The sequence below is a fragment of the Arctopsyche grandis genome, chromosome 8, assembly GCF_051622035.1.
Source record: "Arctopsyche grandis isolate Sample6627 chromosome 8, ASM5162203v2, whole genome shotgun sequence".
NCBI lineage: Eukaryota > Metazoa > Arthropoda > Insecta > Trichoptera > Hydropsychidae > Arctopsyche > Arctopsyche grandis.
Window position 1 is genome coordinate 7,938,050 of NC_135362.1, and position 16,590 is coordinate 7,954,639.

The 16,590-nt window shown below is 30.8% G+C and overlaps 1 protein-coding gene across 4 annotated transcripts in view; it reads left to right on the forward strand.

The window, feature by feature from the left end:
* Positions 1-11,447: 11,447 nt before the first annotated feature.
* Aldh-III (Aldehyde dehydrogenase type III) overlaps positions 11,448-16,590 on the forward strand; it is a 35,247-nt gene continuing 30,104 nt past the window's right edge. For all 4 annotated transcript variants that reach the window (XM_077435672.1, XM_077435671.1, XM_077435669.1 and 1 more), the window contains exon 1: positions 11,448-11,551. The gene's annotated coding sequence lies outside the window, so the exon portion shown is untranslated. The remainder of the gene's footprint in view (positions 11,552-16,590) is intronic.

Below are 16,590 nucleotides of genomic sequence, written 5' to 3' on the forward strand. Positions count from 1 at the left end.
GTCCAGAGTATAATTTTATATTATATGTAGTATTGACAATATTATTTTCATTGTGATAATTGTGATTCGCTCAATTCTATTCAATTTGAATAATGTATTGTATTATATTTTATTTGGATTGATTATTTTTTTTTTGGTCATGTTTTGGCGTTGGTATAAAAAAATAAAAATGCATTCAGCATTGCTTCAGTGAAAAATTATTACAATAAATCTAAATTTTATTCACTTGTAATTTTTTAATCGCATGCTTTATATTTTTGAAATGAACAAACTTTCATTCCCAAGTGTGTTGTTATGTATAATATATATATATATATATATATATATATATATATATATATATATATATATATATATATATATATATATATATATATATATATATATATATATATATATATATATATATATATATATATATATATATATAGTTTTATTTTAAGCCAAACTATTTTTTTTTTTTAACTATTGCATAGTCATAATAATCTATGATAAGAAATCAAAATAAAATAATTACATGTTAATTTATTTTTAACAGTATGATGTATTATATGTATGTATGTATGTATGTACATATATTATCGTTGACTTATGAAAGGAAATTATGTATTTTTAAATATATAAAAAAAAACTATTTTATATATATTTGTGTTTTTATTATTACTGCAAGTGAATACATATTTAATTACACTGGTAAAATTTGATTGGACCCTTTATCTGAAATAATAATAAAAAAATAACAATTCAGGTCCGCTGACCTTGAATATGATAAAATATAAAATATAAAATTGAATATATGTACAAAATTTTCCAATGGTTTTAGTTCTCGGGAAATTTTTATATTTTAGTGCTCTGCTAGTTTTTTGTATTAACCCTTTGAATGCTGACCAACGCTGACCGGCGTTTTGTTTACAAGTGCAAGAGCATGCAAAATGCCGATAGGCGTTGTATATTGAGCATGTACAAAGTAAACAAGAATACTATGTACCCGCTAAGCCTTTAAAGGTAGCATTGAAAAAAAAAATGCATTGAACATGGGTCGTGTAATCCGTGTCATTCATTTGTCAACGTTTATAAAGACTCGTTTACACTGGAATTTCTGAATTTATAACCATAGGAGAATTACCCGATGGAAATCCCTTACTGCTGAGTATTTCAGATTGTGACTTGGCATTTAGATTGTGAGCATATCATTTTAACAACAATGAAGAAGATTGAACTAGTTTCAGAAAAATACATTAATTAATAGACTTCTTTTGTTATTTTATATTGTTGCAAGATATTTAAGAGAGTCTAAACACACCTTTATAAAACTCAAAATCCTCGGCTGTAGTTATCTAGGGTTTGTTTGGATTAGCTTCAATTTTAATACCTGCTTTCTATTGGACTTTTAAATAATTGGACTTTCTATTGGCGGGCTTTCAACGGAAAAGACGTCAGCATTAGTTGCACTAAATATTATTAAAAGTTCTATTATTTGTTTCGTTTTTAATTTAATTGAGATATATCAAGATCAATCATCTTGGTTGAGTCAATTGAAGTATTAAAATACCGGTTCTTTTGCGTGTTGATAGGTTTTTGCATCATATTTTTCAATGGGATAGGTCAGGGCTTGCGAACCTTTCGCACGCATGCCAAAGGTATACAAATTTAGATGGCACACGAATGATTTTCAGTTCGTTTGGAAGTTTTCATTCGGTATTGTAATTGAAGTAATATCGGAGAAGAATGTGAGTGTCCAACACAATCAGTAAATACACCGATAAAATCATTTTCCGGTCATACTTGAGTACCATCAGATTGAAAATTATGGCACGCTAATGTAAAAAGGTTTGCCATTCCTGGGTTATTATTATACAAGGTCATGAGCTGCCTGCGTAGTAGTAAAAAAATATTCTAAAGGTTTTACATACTCACTCAATTAAGTTACATACTTGAATATTTATTTTTTTAATTATTATTATCATATGAAAAAATTGTTTACGCGATAAAATGGAACATCATGGCTAAAACAATGTTTCAATTATATCGATAAATTGTATTCTTATTTTACATATACATTTTTACATACATATAATACTTACCAACTACATACATATATGTAGTTTTAAAGTGGAGGTATGTTAAATGCTCCTTTCCTGTAATACTGAATAATATATTCATATTTTAATATAAAATTTACAAAGGGATACTTTCTTTAGATCACTTATTCATCAGGTAAATCGATACTATACATATTGTAAAATTATCTACTCCAATTATTTTATATGGTGTTTTATTTCTGTTCTGACATTTAATTATACTGGCAAAGACACGAAGAGTTTTAATAATTGAAACTTAAATTACAGGACAGTTGTTAAATAGCTTTTGAAGGTTGGCTATATTTTAATGTAACTTGAGTATTTTTCACAGAAGCCATCATCAGCGACTAACTGGTAGTTTGTGGGTAAAAATGCAAATTGAACGGCACGAAATAATGCCTCTCGCTTGTTTATGCCTATTTGAATGTCATTGCAATAAAAAAAATTCTGTAAGTGTTTAATACAATATCGTGTTTTATTATGAACTTTTGAATGTTGACTAACATCGATTGGCGTTTTGCCAACAAGTCTATGAGTCTGAAATACGCCGATAGTCATTGTTTTTTGAGTATGTAAAAAATAAACAAGAATACTACCCGCTAAGTCTTTCCAGGTAGCAATGAAAAAAAAAATGTTTAAAAAAAAAATACTACTTCCGGTTTATGTATTCTGACCAAAACCCTACCAGCTCTAAGTTAGTACATAAAGAATAGAAATATAAATTTTCAGCTTAATACGTTCAGGGGTGTGGACAGAGTAGTGGGCACAACATTTTTGACCTTTCTACGAGGAAAAAAATCCCACTTCCGGTTTATAAAAATCGAGCAAGAGTAAAATGCCACTTCCGGTTGACTGATGCTTACTAAATTTTATAAATAACTTGGTATTAAACTTAAACTTCTAGATATGAAATTCCAGTTCAATAAACCAAAAGGTTTCTGAGAAAAACATAAAAAACCTCGATTCTCTAGAGTAAAAGTACTACTTCCGGTTCAGATAAAAAGATTTAAAAAATATGAAGTTATAAAGATTATATTATTTCTATCATATGTAAAAAAATTTCAGTCCGATTCAGTAAGTGGTTTGGGAGATAATTGAATTCAAAAACTTAAAAAAACAGGACACCTATAAGGGGAGGTACCATTTCCGGTCAACTAAAAAATTATAGTCGTATCGATAAAAAATTTAGTAATCGATACTAAGTTTCAGTTCGATAGGACTAACGGTGTTCAAAAAATCCACTGACACATTTTTTCTAGACCATGAAAATGTGATCAGTGATCGATTCTGAGTACGAATCAGTCAAATCTAGAGTTCAAATTTTCGTATGATCACAAAACTTCATATATTGTTACTACGTACACAGATAAAGTAAAAATTTAAGACAACTCGGGTGTAAGCAACCAATTTCATAGTTTTAGAAAAAATTTTTTGAAATATTACTCTGAAAAGCGCTGGTGGCCGCACATGAGAACCACTGCACTAGAGACAATACAATAATGAATATATTTAATATTGATTATGATCAATGAATTTGCGTGACGTCACGCAATTCGCATTTACATATATAATGTGCATACATGTAATGTCTTGTTCTAAAGGTAAATAAGTGGTTGCTGTAAAATTCTGTAAACAAACATAAATGTGTGAGAATTCTCGAATAATTACACGCGAACTGAATATATTTCAGATTCGTATTGAATCTCTTCAATTACACGCTCTTATTTTCGTAGTTGAAATTTCATATTTTGAAGAAACGCGGATGAGAATATTTTGACAGTGAACTTTCATACTATTTTTCACATATATAAAAATACCTAACTTTTTAGATTCACATGTGCCACTATGGATTTATAATCTGGCACAATGATTGTCATCGAGTGGCTTTGGTGAGTTATGTATGTAGAATCAAGTCCCACGATCTGAATACTTGTGAACTGAATACTTCTGGTCATCGGAACAAGAAACGACCTCTGATAAACTCATTTTTGAATATGCTTTTAAAGATTTTCGAAATTATCGCCGCTTCGTATTGTTCGATCGGTTCCATGTGCGGTGTGTTTTGAATTTTTAGAGCATACGCTTGGCACACTTTTGATCCCTTGCATTCAGCTTGTAAACATGTCGACCTTGTTGATTTTCTTGAACTTACATTTTTATTTAATTAAACGTGCGGATAGTTGGATAAGTTCTTAGAAGGATAAGTGTACCAGATAAAATATGTTTAGGAATGTGTATTATAATAATCAACAAATTGTTCTCCATTTTTCGGGCGGGGGAAATTTGGACAGTACAAAACTATTTTAGGAAATTTTGTAATCTAGAGTCTCATAAGTAGTTTTCGGCGGTGGATTTTCCATTTCCCAAGAAAAAATGTTAACTATTATTATTCTACAAAGTATTATTATTCTACAAAGCTAGAGAGCGAAAATATGTAAAAGGTTGACAATATAAATTGACAATAGTGAACCCTTACTTTGGTCAAAAGCATCTGACCATCTTTCTTTACTCATGAGTAGAGCGAGTTTTCCAGGAATCGGGGCAGTTTGGCTCTATTTACAAAGCTAGAGCTTTTTACAAAAAAAAAAGGTTCGGCGAACCTTTAACAATGCATTTACAACAATCGAACAATGAACGGCGCCCTCTGGGTCCGCTCTTTACTCATGAGTATAGTGCGGCGCGACACCACGCACTATACTCATGAGTAGAGGTAGGATAGTCACAGTGCTATCCATTGTTCGGCAAACCTTTAACAATGCATTTACAACCTTTGAACAATACACAGCCCCCTCAGGCTTCGGTGACTACTCATGAGTATATTTTTATGGTGAACCTTTTTCTTTTACTCTCTAGCTTTGTAGTTTTCCCTGTTTCCTGGAAAATAGCCCCAAAATACCCTCTTTCCTTGAAAAAGCATGCTGGACCGCCAAAGACTGCTCATGAGTAAAGAGCGGTGGTCAGATTTCTGCCATAAAATAACAATAGACCTCTCAATTGTCCGAGAAAGCAGGGCAGCATAAAAAAGGTTGACAATATAAATTGACAATAGTGAACCATTTTTTTAGCCGTCGAGCAACCTCACCGCCGTCCCTTACTCATGAGTAGATATTGGCTACACGTGGTTGCAGTATTCTTGTGATTGGTCAATTTCTTAGGAAAAGAGGATAGCCAAAAAAGCTCGTAAAAACATGTCCTTTCTAAGAAATTGACAATAGCTTGTAGTCGAACACACGTGTAGCCGATCTCTGCTCATGAGCAGTGAGCGGCGGTAGGATGCGCCAGCTCGAAATAAATGGGTATCTTTTGTTAATTTCTATTGTTAAGGTTCGACCGCACTATGCGACAACTGAACGATCCGACACTTCACAACAGTACGCGGCCAAATATTGTTTGTATGAAATTGTATGAGACATAACGCACTGCGCGAAAGTCGCATGACCAAGAACGACACCTTGCGTCAAAGTTGACTTTCCGGTATTAAGTGCGGTTTACCTAATATTGTCGCACACTGTTGTGAAGTTTCGGATCGTTCATTTGACGCATAGTGCGGTCAGACCTTCAACCTTTTTTGTGCTCTCTAGAGATCAAAAAAAAGGTTAACAATAGAATTTAACAATAGGATCCCGTTTCAGTTCATTTTTGCGCCTATCTCTGCTCATGAGTAAGGATAGGCGCGAAAATTTATTATAAGTCTATTAATGAATGTATTTTTCCAAAACTAGTTCCATCTTCTTCTTTTTATTTTTAAATATAATGCTAACAATCTAAATGCCAAGCCACAATCTAAAATACTCGGCAGTTAGGGATTTCCATCGGGAAATTCTGCTATGGTTATAAATTCAGAAATTCCGGTATAAAACAGTCTTTATAAACATTGACACATATTACACGACGCATGTACAATGCTACCTGGAAAGGCTTAGCGGGTATTATCCTTATTTACCTTGTACATGCTCAAAATACAACGCCTATAGGCGTTTTTCAGGCCCATGGTTGACATTCCAAAAGTTAATCAAAAATAATCAAAACTTTTAATATTAGCAGAAGTTTAATTGTTTACTATCAAAAATGTTTATGAATGGGTGAAAAGTACAACTTTTTACAAGCAAACTTAAAAAATTTCATCAGCGATCATTGCTGTTTTGTATCCATTTAACTCGCATTGTATTGTTCTAGCTACATGTTGAGAACTCTAGTTCAGATATAGGCATGGTTCACGAGTAATTTAACCCACGTATACATATATAAAAAAACAGATGTAACCAGTTGTGTGTATGTAGGTTTTCTATACATCGTGCATCAAGTTTTTGGGAGAGCACTGACCCGACACGTTGGTCTTCTATTCTGATGTTGGATTGGTATGAAACGAATACCGTTTCTATTAGACGCGTTTCAAATCAATTCAATGGAATATTCAGATTTCAGAAGAAATACTGTGAGTGAAAATATGTAATTTCCATACTATGTCAGTCCGAATTCAAATGAAAACTACATAGCTCTCCACAAATGTGGCAAAAATCAATGAATTCGTTTCGTTCGAATGATTCGTCACTGGGCACGTCTACATAGAAGTCGTGAACCTATTTTGGGTCAAGAACCATATCGGAATTTCATATTTATTATTATCGTAATGATTAGAAAATGTGAATTTCATTCACCGCTGTATCCAAATTCAAATGCAATTGAATCTGTGTGAAATGTCGAGTGTTCTCATCATCCAGCGTTTTATTCGACCCATACATCACAGTTTCTCAACTTGAAGACTTTCTCGTCACCTCTTAATGATTCGGTCGTCCAGAACCGGGTAATTACTTACACGATGTATACAAATAAAATATTTAAATTAAAACTGTGAACGGGTTATGCTAAAATTGGTTTTAATTCATTTTTTACAGTGAAGAATAGACAATGAATAAATAAAAACTGTGAGACTATAATTGTATATAATTTAGCCCAATCTTGAAGACAATTCATGTAGGAAGGTACATATGTAAGTGTAATTTTGTAATTAAATTCAAATCTTAGTGTAGATTTTATTATATTATTAAGGCAGCTTTGGTACAATTAAAGCTGTTTTTACATTGCAAAAGGACATATTGATAGTTCATATTAAAAAAAATGAAGGCAGATCATTAAGTTCCTGAATATAGTCATGACTAGTTGTAGATCTATCATTGTATATATGTACATATGTATTTAGAAAAACACTGACTATAATGTTAAGTTAATGGTTGACATTTTGGTTTGAGATGATGTCATTTGGATTAAGATTATGAATTATCGATTCTTTCTTCAATATTTACTTTTCAAAAACTGCAAATATTTATGGTCCACGTACTCAGCAAACCTTAGAATTACAGCATATATAAATATATTTTTATTTAATTAACATTGCTTAAAAAGGAAGTGGTTAATTCAAATTTAGTTTTTTTTATGAATTTACATATGTATATATTGGTGGATTTCATATTAAGTTAAGAGCCACAAGCAGTGGCGGACTGGCCATACAAGCGAACATGCCCGATGGCATGTGGGCCCCACTATCTGTTAGAAAATATGGGCCCTCAGTAAAATTAAATAACTTTTTAATTATTTCACGTGTGTAAAAATTTATAGGATATTGCACTTTGGGACCTAAAGTTTGGGCATTTCAACAAAACAAATTTTTTACGATATACACAAACAACTAATACCTGCTTTAACAGTCCAAGGATCGGTTAACTTTTTTTATTAGGCTCGAAATGTAAGTTTCAACATTTGCGTGGGCCCTTTTGCCGGGCCTATTTCCAACCTCAAGATTATGCATACCTATGTAATAACTACCTAATGAAATAAAAATGGGAATAAACAAATTTCCGTGAATAATATAAACTGAATTGCTTAAAACAATTTTGATAGGACGATTCATCATCAACCAGCGATTTAAATTTACTTCATACTTTCAAAATAACATTTGATTATGCTTCGACGATATAGTAAGATTTAAATACACAATTTTAAACAGTTTCCGAATATAAAATCTATTCCTAATCTAGACACATCCATGTATATAGAAATATAGGATAGGGGCCCCCTCCCCAAAATCCCGATTTTCGATTAACATTAATTGAAAATATTATGCATTTTTTTCAGGGACGTAATTTGGGGGGGAGGCATATGGGGGCACTCGCCCCCCTAAATTAAGGAAAAGTGTGAATATTATGAATTCAATTACTAATGAGATACTATGGATCTACATTTATTTCTTATGTATGTTACTTTTGGGTAACTAATAAAATAATCGCTGCTATGTGTTTTGAAAAAAAAAAGATTTTATTATTTCGAAACAAGTATATTTTGGTTTTTAAGTGGTATGCCTTGGGTAAAATTCTTAGAAATTGTTCATCCTATAGAGCGAATCGTGAGAAAGGTCCCCTTTACTTTATTTTGTCTCAAAAACAGATGTGTAACGTTTATTTTTCCGAAAGTTCGTATATTAACGTGATCAGTGATCGATTCTGGTTCAAATTTTCGCATGATCACAAAACTTTATCTATTGTTATTACGTACATATGTACATAGATAAAGTGAAAAGATATTCGGTAGAAATTAAGATAGTTTTTTAGTGACTCAGTTAGATGGTCGATTTTTGTTGATCATGTGTAGATTATTGGAAAAAAATTTTCGCCTGCGGCGCTTTTTTCGCTTTCTACATAATATTTTTTTATAATTATTTTTTTAAAAATAAGCTTATTTTTTTCATATTTTATAACTCAATAAGGTTTATGCAAAGAATATTTTCCATTTTTATTCCAATATAAAAAAGATTTTTTGAAAAAAAATTCAATTTGACCAATCTTTGCCTGCCCCCCCAAGAAAAAGCTGAAATGACGTCCCTGAGTGTTTTCTACCGAAAGTAAAAGCCGCTTTTATGCCGCATTCTTTTATGATACCTTTTATTTACCTAGGACAAGAGTTAGAACGAAATATACAATGTAATTTATGGATCTATTTTGCTTTTGCCATTTTTCTTGTACCTAAATTTGTTTATTCCCATTTTTGAAAAGAAAATTTTGTTATATGGGGGGGGGGAGACAAATTTGTTTAACCTTGGGGGGCCCCCTTTGACTCCTGGCATGCACTAATTTCAGTCCCAGTCCGCCACTGGCCACAAGCATTATATATATTTTATAATATCGTAAATTAACCATTTAATATCAACCATTCGTTCAATGACGGTCTCAAGCAGAAGTTTTGACCTACAGATTTAATAAGCAGCTTAAGTTGATTTCACGCGGAAGCAAATTGATAGGATATGAAGCGTACAATTCCAAAAATCGTTGAAAATTTTCTTCTATAATATGTAGTTATTATAAGTTATTTTGAATAATATTATCATAATAAAAAAGCTTTATTCATTAACATAATATTTAACATTACACATTAATAATAAAATAAAACGAGCAATAAAATAATCATGTTTTCTATATCTAGCGCAAAATTTAATTCTTGATCAGTTTTTAAAATAATCAATTGAAAATCTACCTATAATTGTTAGCAACAATGCTTTTCGTTTCAAATTACCTTATATTAAATTATTAAAAGTAAAACAATACAATTTTTCTAAGCAAAAAATCATTTAAAATAAATAATATACTAAAAATCACTTCATCAAATGACATACATATATATAATATCGCTATTCTGTATGTGTATCTGTGTATCTGCAATAACGCAATACATATGTAACGTCACAGCTAATACACTGAATATAATAATGAAAGAAAAAACTTCTATATATACTGTTTGCTACAGAGAAATGTAATAATAATAGAACGGCCCTTACGAATAAATAATTGTTGTCAACATTACGCGGTACGTCTCCATAAATACAGCACACGGAATACAATCGGATCAATTTACTTATAAAAATGTATCCCATGTTGTTTATTGTGTGTTTTTTAATGCATTGTGCAATTTTTACCGATACTTGCCTACATTGCGAGTAATATAAACAAACAGAAAAGTTTTTTTTCGAGCACCAAGCATCAAATACGACTGATGCTAAAATTATTTAGGATTGTCTGTGGACAATCGTCACTTGACAACAATATGACGCCTTAAGCCACTTCTATTAAAATAACATTTCTCTGGTTTGCCACCAATGTTTCCCCTAGGCAAATAAGTCTCTGAGCATTTAGCGCCATCTATTGAAAATTTAATTAATTAATCAATTATTCTATTTGTGTTTTATATTGTTTATATTTAAGTAGGTAGATAGGTAGGTAGTTTTTACCATTTTTTTCATATAAAAAATAAAATTAAAAGGCATTTGAAAAAAATGCCGCCTGCAGATCGAACACAGGACCGAAACATTTATTTAAATTTTTTTTATTTAATAACTTAATATGCCTACACCCATGCGATGATATTTCATCAGGTACAACAATAGTTTTATATAACATTTTGACTTTATTTACTTCCATATATTGTATGAATATATGTATGTACTTGCTTTTCTTTTCAAAACCGCACACCTTATTTTATATTTATGTATATACAGTTACCGTTAGGTTTATCATTATTGCAGTATTATTAATCACATCATGCACACCCGACAAGTTCCATACAATTGCATCAATAGGAAAAATAATTGCACATAAAAGGCATGTCCATACAATTGACAATTGACATAACTTTAGCATGCAGGCAAAGTTCAAGGTGGTAAGAATTTTCATATTTACCACACAGTGGATCAAATTCACACCAAATCCAATTTGTGCAAATGTTTCTAAACCAGTTCGAGCACCCAATGAACCAGACCTTCCTTTCGAAGGCGTTGTACCACTCGTTTCGAAGTAATCTGATTGTAATTGGTTCATTTTACGCGTGTAAGTGCGTGTGCCCCTTCACTTGGATATGTATGTATATGTATTTTAAGGACAAATTAATTAATGTACGAGATGTTTGGTGCAGTGTGTGGCCTTTGAAATCCAACACCAGAATTGAATTTGCTTGAGAATTTAGCTCAGGAAACGATGCCCATTATTGGTGTGTGTCCATTGTTGGATTAAACTTCGTGCGTTGAACTCTATAGTTACTAAGCTGACTTGTCGTATATATCATATCCATTTGCTGTTTTGAAAAATATAAAATCGATGTATCAATTTTTTAAATTTGAATAATTTTAGCATTTGAACGGTTGCATTGAGAAATATACGTATGTCTAGTTACTGAAATTAATTAAGATGTAGTCATTTTTGCAGGTCGTAAAATTTTCATGTTATGGATGAGGGTTTGTATGTATTATGTTTATAAATTTTTCGTACTATATTTGAGAGCCGCTGGTGTTGGTTACCTTAACAAAGACCTCAAGCAACTTGTGCTGGGATCGAATCAGTTAAACGCAGACACTTGACGCGAGTACAGGCCGTACCAAAAAACTCGCGAGACCAAATAGTAAACATATTCCAGGAAGTTTGTTGATAAAAGTGAGATTTTAAGTGTGTTATAACGATCGTTGATTATACATAGTTGAATAAATAAATAAGTAAAATTTAACCATAAATTAAACAGTGCAATAAAAACCTATACATATGCTTTTATTTTGAATATAAATTTGAAATGGGTAGAATTTCATGCATTTTATTTTATGCATAATACATATATGATATGCAAATTAAATTAAATAAAAACACATTTTATAAAAATAAGTATGAAGTTATCGCAAAAAACGACGCTAATACATGTGCATTGATTAAAATTTTGTAAATTTTGGCATTTAGACTAAACTATGGAGGATACTAATTAAAAAAAAGAAGTTTTTCACAGTAAACTGGTTTTAAATTTTAAATATTTATCGAGAATGTGCGTCATAGTAATTTTATTGCAATAAAAATTATACGATTATTTATTTTTAATGATATTTTTACCATTATAATGCGATAAAGATCATTTTATATAATTAAGTAAGCAAGTATATAATTAGTAACACGTTATTTTACAATGACATTGTTAAGATTCATATCGTTGTTTAACGATTTTTATACGTGTTTGAAAGTCTTTTCATTCGTCAATGTGAAAAGAACCCGTGACTTTAAAACTTAAGGAAAATTCATTGATTGTTGATATAAAATGTTGAATAATTTGAAAAAAATCACTTGTTGTCGATAATAATTAATAAAGATTTCCTCATCGCATTGTAGATATAATAATAAACACCGTGCAAAATAATTATCAATCATTCACTATTTTAGAAATCGTAAATTTTGAGAATTGTCAAGTTTTTATTATGCACAAGACGTGTTAAATTAACTGTATACAATACATTATGCATTTCAGTTTCGAGCATCCTTGATAAGTATTCAAAACACATATTTTTTTGTATATCCAATCCTTCTTTAAAAGGTTTATTTGCCGGGCAAGAATGCGCTTTCGATTGATCAGCAATCATTGAGACTGTAGCATTTGATAAATCAGTCTCATTCTTTTTCTTCGTTGTCTCTCCAAGACTCAGAATCATTATCGTCTTATTATCAAAAAACATATCTTTTGCTGCTTGTAAAATTGAGGTTGAAAATCTGCCCGAAATTTCATTTTTTAACTCATCACTTCACAACTTGTATTTGTCGTGTTTTCAAACATATATATGTATATAATTTTGCTATTCTGTGTGTCTTTGTGTGTGTGTATCTGTGTAAGATAACGCTCGCCGTATTATAATAGTCGTTTCGATTCGACATACGTATGTACGTCACAACTAAACCACTGCCAAACAAATGTATGAATATAATATCGAAAGAAAAAAACCTTCTCTACATTTATATACTAGCCGAACCCGACATGCGACATGCCACAATAACGCATGCAATTCTCGTTCCCGTTCCCGTTCCCGTTCCCGTTCCCGTTCCCGTTCCCGTTCCCGTTCCCGTTACCGTTCCCGTTCCCGTTCTCGTTCTCGTTCCCATTTGTCATGTTTTTAAATATTAGCGTCATGCTATTTAATAATTTAATGTATGTACATACATATAAAAATAAAATAAATATATAAAAATAAATATATAAAAATAAATATATACATAAAAATAAAATATGTCGTGTGCAAAATTCAAATTTACATTCGAAAATTGCTATTTCAATCTCCTTAGATGATTCTTGAAACTCTTATTATACCATGGTCCACCACTATGGGAAGCATTGTTTTATTTGGTCAGCGATACTAAAAAGATTACTCATTACCTGCCAATAAATAGCGGAACCTTTAGCTATTTTAGCGGAACTTAAATTGCTCTCTAACTTATTTGTTATTCAACTTAATTTAATTATAATTTTTATTACTTAAGTTTTGTAATCATGCGAAAATTCGAACTCGAGATTTTGACTGATTCGAACTCAGAATCGACCACTGATCACGTTTTCGTGATCTAGAAAAAATGTGTGTGTGCCTGTGTGTCAGCGGATTTTTTTGAACACCGTTAGTCCTATGGAACTGAAACTTAGTATCGGTTACTGAAATTTTTATCGATACGACTTAATTTTTTTAGTTGACCGGAAATGGTACCCTCCCCATATACATAGGTGTCCTCTTTTTTAAAATTTTCGAATTAAATTATCTCCCAAGCCGCTAATCAAATCAAAATGATTTTTTTTTACATGTAATAGAAATTATAAATATTATACCCCAACATTTTTTAAATAGTTTTTCGTAAACCGGAAGTAGTACTTTTACTCTAGAGAATCGAAGTTTTCTTATGTTTTTCTCAGAAGCATTTTGGTTTGTTGAACTGAAATTTCATATCTAAAAGTTAATGCTTTATATCAAGTTATGTATAAAATTTGGTAAAAAGTGGCAGTTTACTCTTGTTCGATTTTTCTTCCATTATTTTTTCGACCCTTTAAACATGTGTGCACTGCGCAAAAAAATTCAATTATAATTCTTGTATCAATGTGATGAAAATAAAAAGAAAATCACTAAATTTAATAAACCGGAAGTGGGATTTTGTCCTCTTAGAAAAGTCAAAAATGTTGTGACCACGATTCTTTCCACACCCCTGAACGTATCATGCTGAAAATTTATATTTGTATTCTTCATGTACTAACTTAGAGCTGATAATGTTTTGGTCATAATTCGTAAAACGGAAGTAGTATCTTTTCTTTAAAACAATATTTCATAATTTTATTTTGAATTTTTAAATTATTTTTATTTTCTTGACATTTAATCTGTATAATAATTATAGTGATTTTAAGTAATAAAAGAATTTCGAATAAAATCCGACAACCGGAAGTAGAATTTTTGTCTTGTGTAAGTTGCCCTACGTTTGCGCTCCAAAATGCTCTCATAATGGGTATGTGTGAAATTCTGTGTATGTTTAATTATCGAATTTTGTTTTTTGGCCTTCTAATATTCTTCAAATACATAGATAAAGTCATAGATTGGTCACATACGATTTTTTTTAAATTAATGTAACAATTGCGTATGCACAAAAAACCCTCATATTCCCCAGTCTCACAAAGAGAAGGTCATGCCTATGCAAAATATGAATAAATTTTGTTAATTCTTTAATACAAAAATCATTAAAATGAAGGCTATTTTTTACAGTATTCATAAATTCTATGATGGTCTAACTATGAGAGGTACATTGAAATAACAAGGTAATGAAGCTAATAAAAAGCTTGTAAAAAATATGAATAAATTTATAGTACATATGTATATGAGTACGATCAAAGTCAAAATCAATTAAAATATGTGAATGTATATACATAGATAATGTGTTTCTAAATCGACCTAATTATTTATTAGATCATAAATTTCAAATTGGCATTGAATATTAGAGTTTTTGTACAAAAAAATCGAATTTTATTTTGTTGAGTTGCTTTGCGTTGATCATCGTATGTTTGTATGTAAGTGATCATCATAAACTTCCTGATAAAAAATGATCATCTACGTTGATTACCTTGAACCTCATACATTAACTGAAACTACCTGTTTTCAAAACGCTTTTAAACTGTCGGATTGTTTAATGTTTTTTTATGAGTTGAAAAATTGGTGAAAATTTAAAACTAATTTACTAGATTTCGGTCTTTTAGATGAGTTTGAGTCATTCGTTTAGAAAAAAGCTAATATCACTGACATTCACACTGAAAAGTCTATTGACGACATCTATGATTGCGGAAGTGAAGCTAAGCTTTTATTGTTTGAGGCATTCAGGTGTCGCACAGTAACTTACGAAATGGATAATTATTCTTACGTAGAGTCTGTGGCTTAATCTATTTTAATTCGCGTATTTTGCAATGAAAATTACAGAGTAATCGAGAATAGATTAAGTGGTGGGAAAAATTAAATTATATCATTAGTCTGCAAGAAAACTGTCTTTGCAACATTCGACACGAGAAAGTTCATTTTGGAATATCTAATGAACCTTTTATCTACATACCGACAAATTACTGTGGTCCACCACTAATGACATATTAGTTTTCTGTCTGTATATTCATTATTTTGACAAAGTATGTAGTATTAAAAAAAAACAGCCATGTCCTTTTAATGCTTTTGTCCTGTACCTCAAAGCAAGGTTACAGGACAAAAGCATCAGAGCAATGAACCGTCGTTACTAAAAAATATAAAACAAAGTTGGCCATTTTGGTTTGAAAATATTTGTTATTTACTTTCAGACGCTGTGCATTTTACACTAAAACAAAAGAATTTTCTTATTTGTGAATTGAAACCAAAACTTAAACGAAGTTTAACCTAAGAAGAATTATGTAGAAATTTTCCAATATTATATGTATACTAGTTAGTGGTTTTACCCGGCTTCGCTCGGTATTTATAATATAAACCGCTTAAACATGGCTAATCTAATAGTAAACATTTTATCAAATTTATTTGAATAGTTTTATTTTATATAAATTTATTTGAATACTCATTTGTTTTTTTTATTAAATTGACGGTCACGAACAAACAAACATATATAGTAAGTCTCTTATAAAAAAATATTTGCATACAAAATTATATGTATACCAGAATCCGGCGCCTGCGCCCCCTAGGGCTCCACCCCCGTCGTCAGCGCCCCCTAGGGTTCCACCTCCGTCGTCTGCGCCGCCTAGGGCTCCGACCCCGGCGGATTATTTGAATATTCATTTGTTTTTTTTTATTAAATTTAAATTCTACGAACCAAAACTTACATACATACATACAGATATACAAAGTATCTTTCGAAATTATATATTTAAGATTTACGAGTGTTGTGCCCGATGAAATATCATCGCATGGTTTATGGCATATTAAGATATTTATTTATTTATTTTAATATAAAAAAATACCACAGTGTCTTTACAGATCACCCCAATATCACACTGTGGCCAGACAATACATAAAAGATCAAAAACATAAGAAAAAATAAAACAACAAATTATTGTTGTTATTAAATAAAAAAAATTAAAAGAAATGTGTCGGTCCTTTGTTCGATCCGCATGCGGTCGTATTTTAAATATATTTGATTTCATATTTATATTTAATTGTTTAGTATGAAAAAAA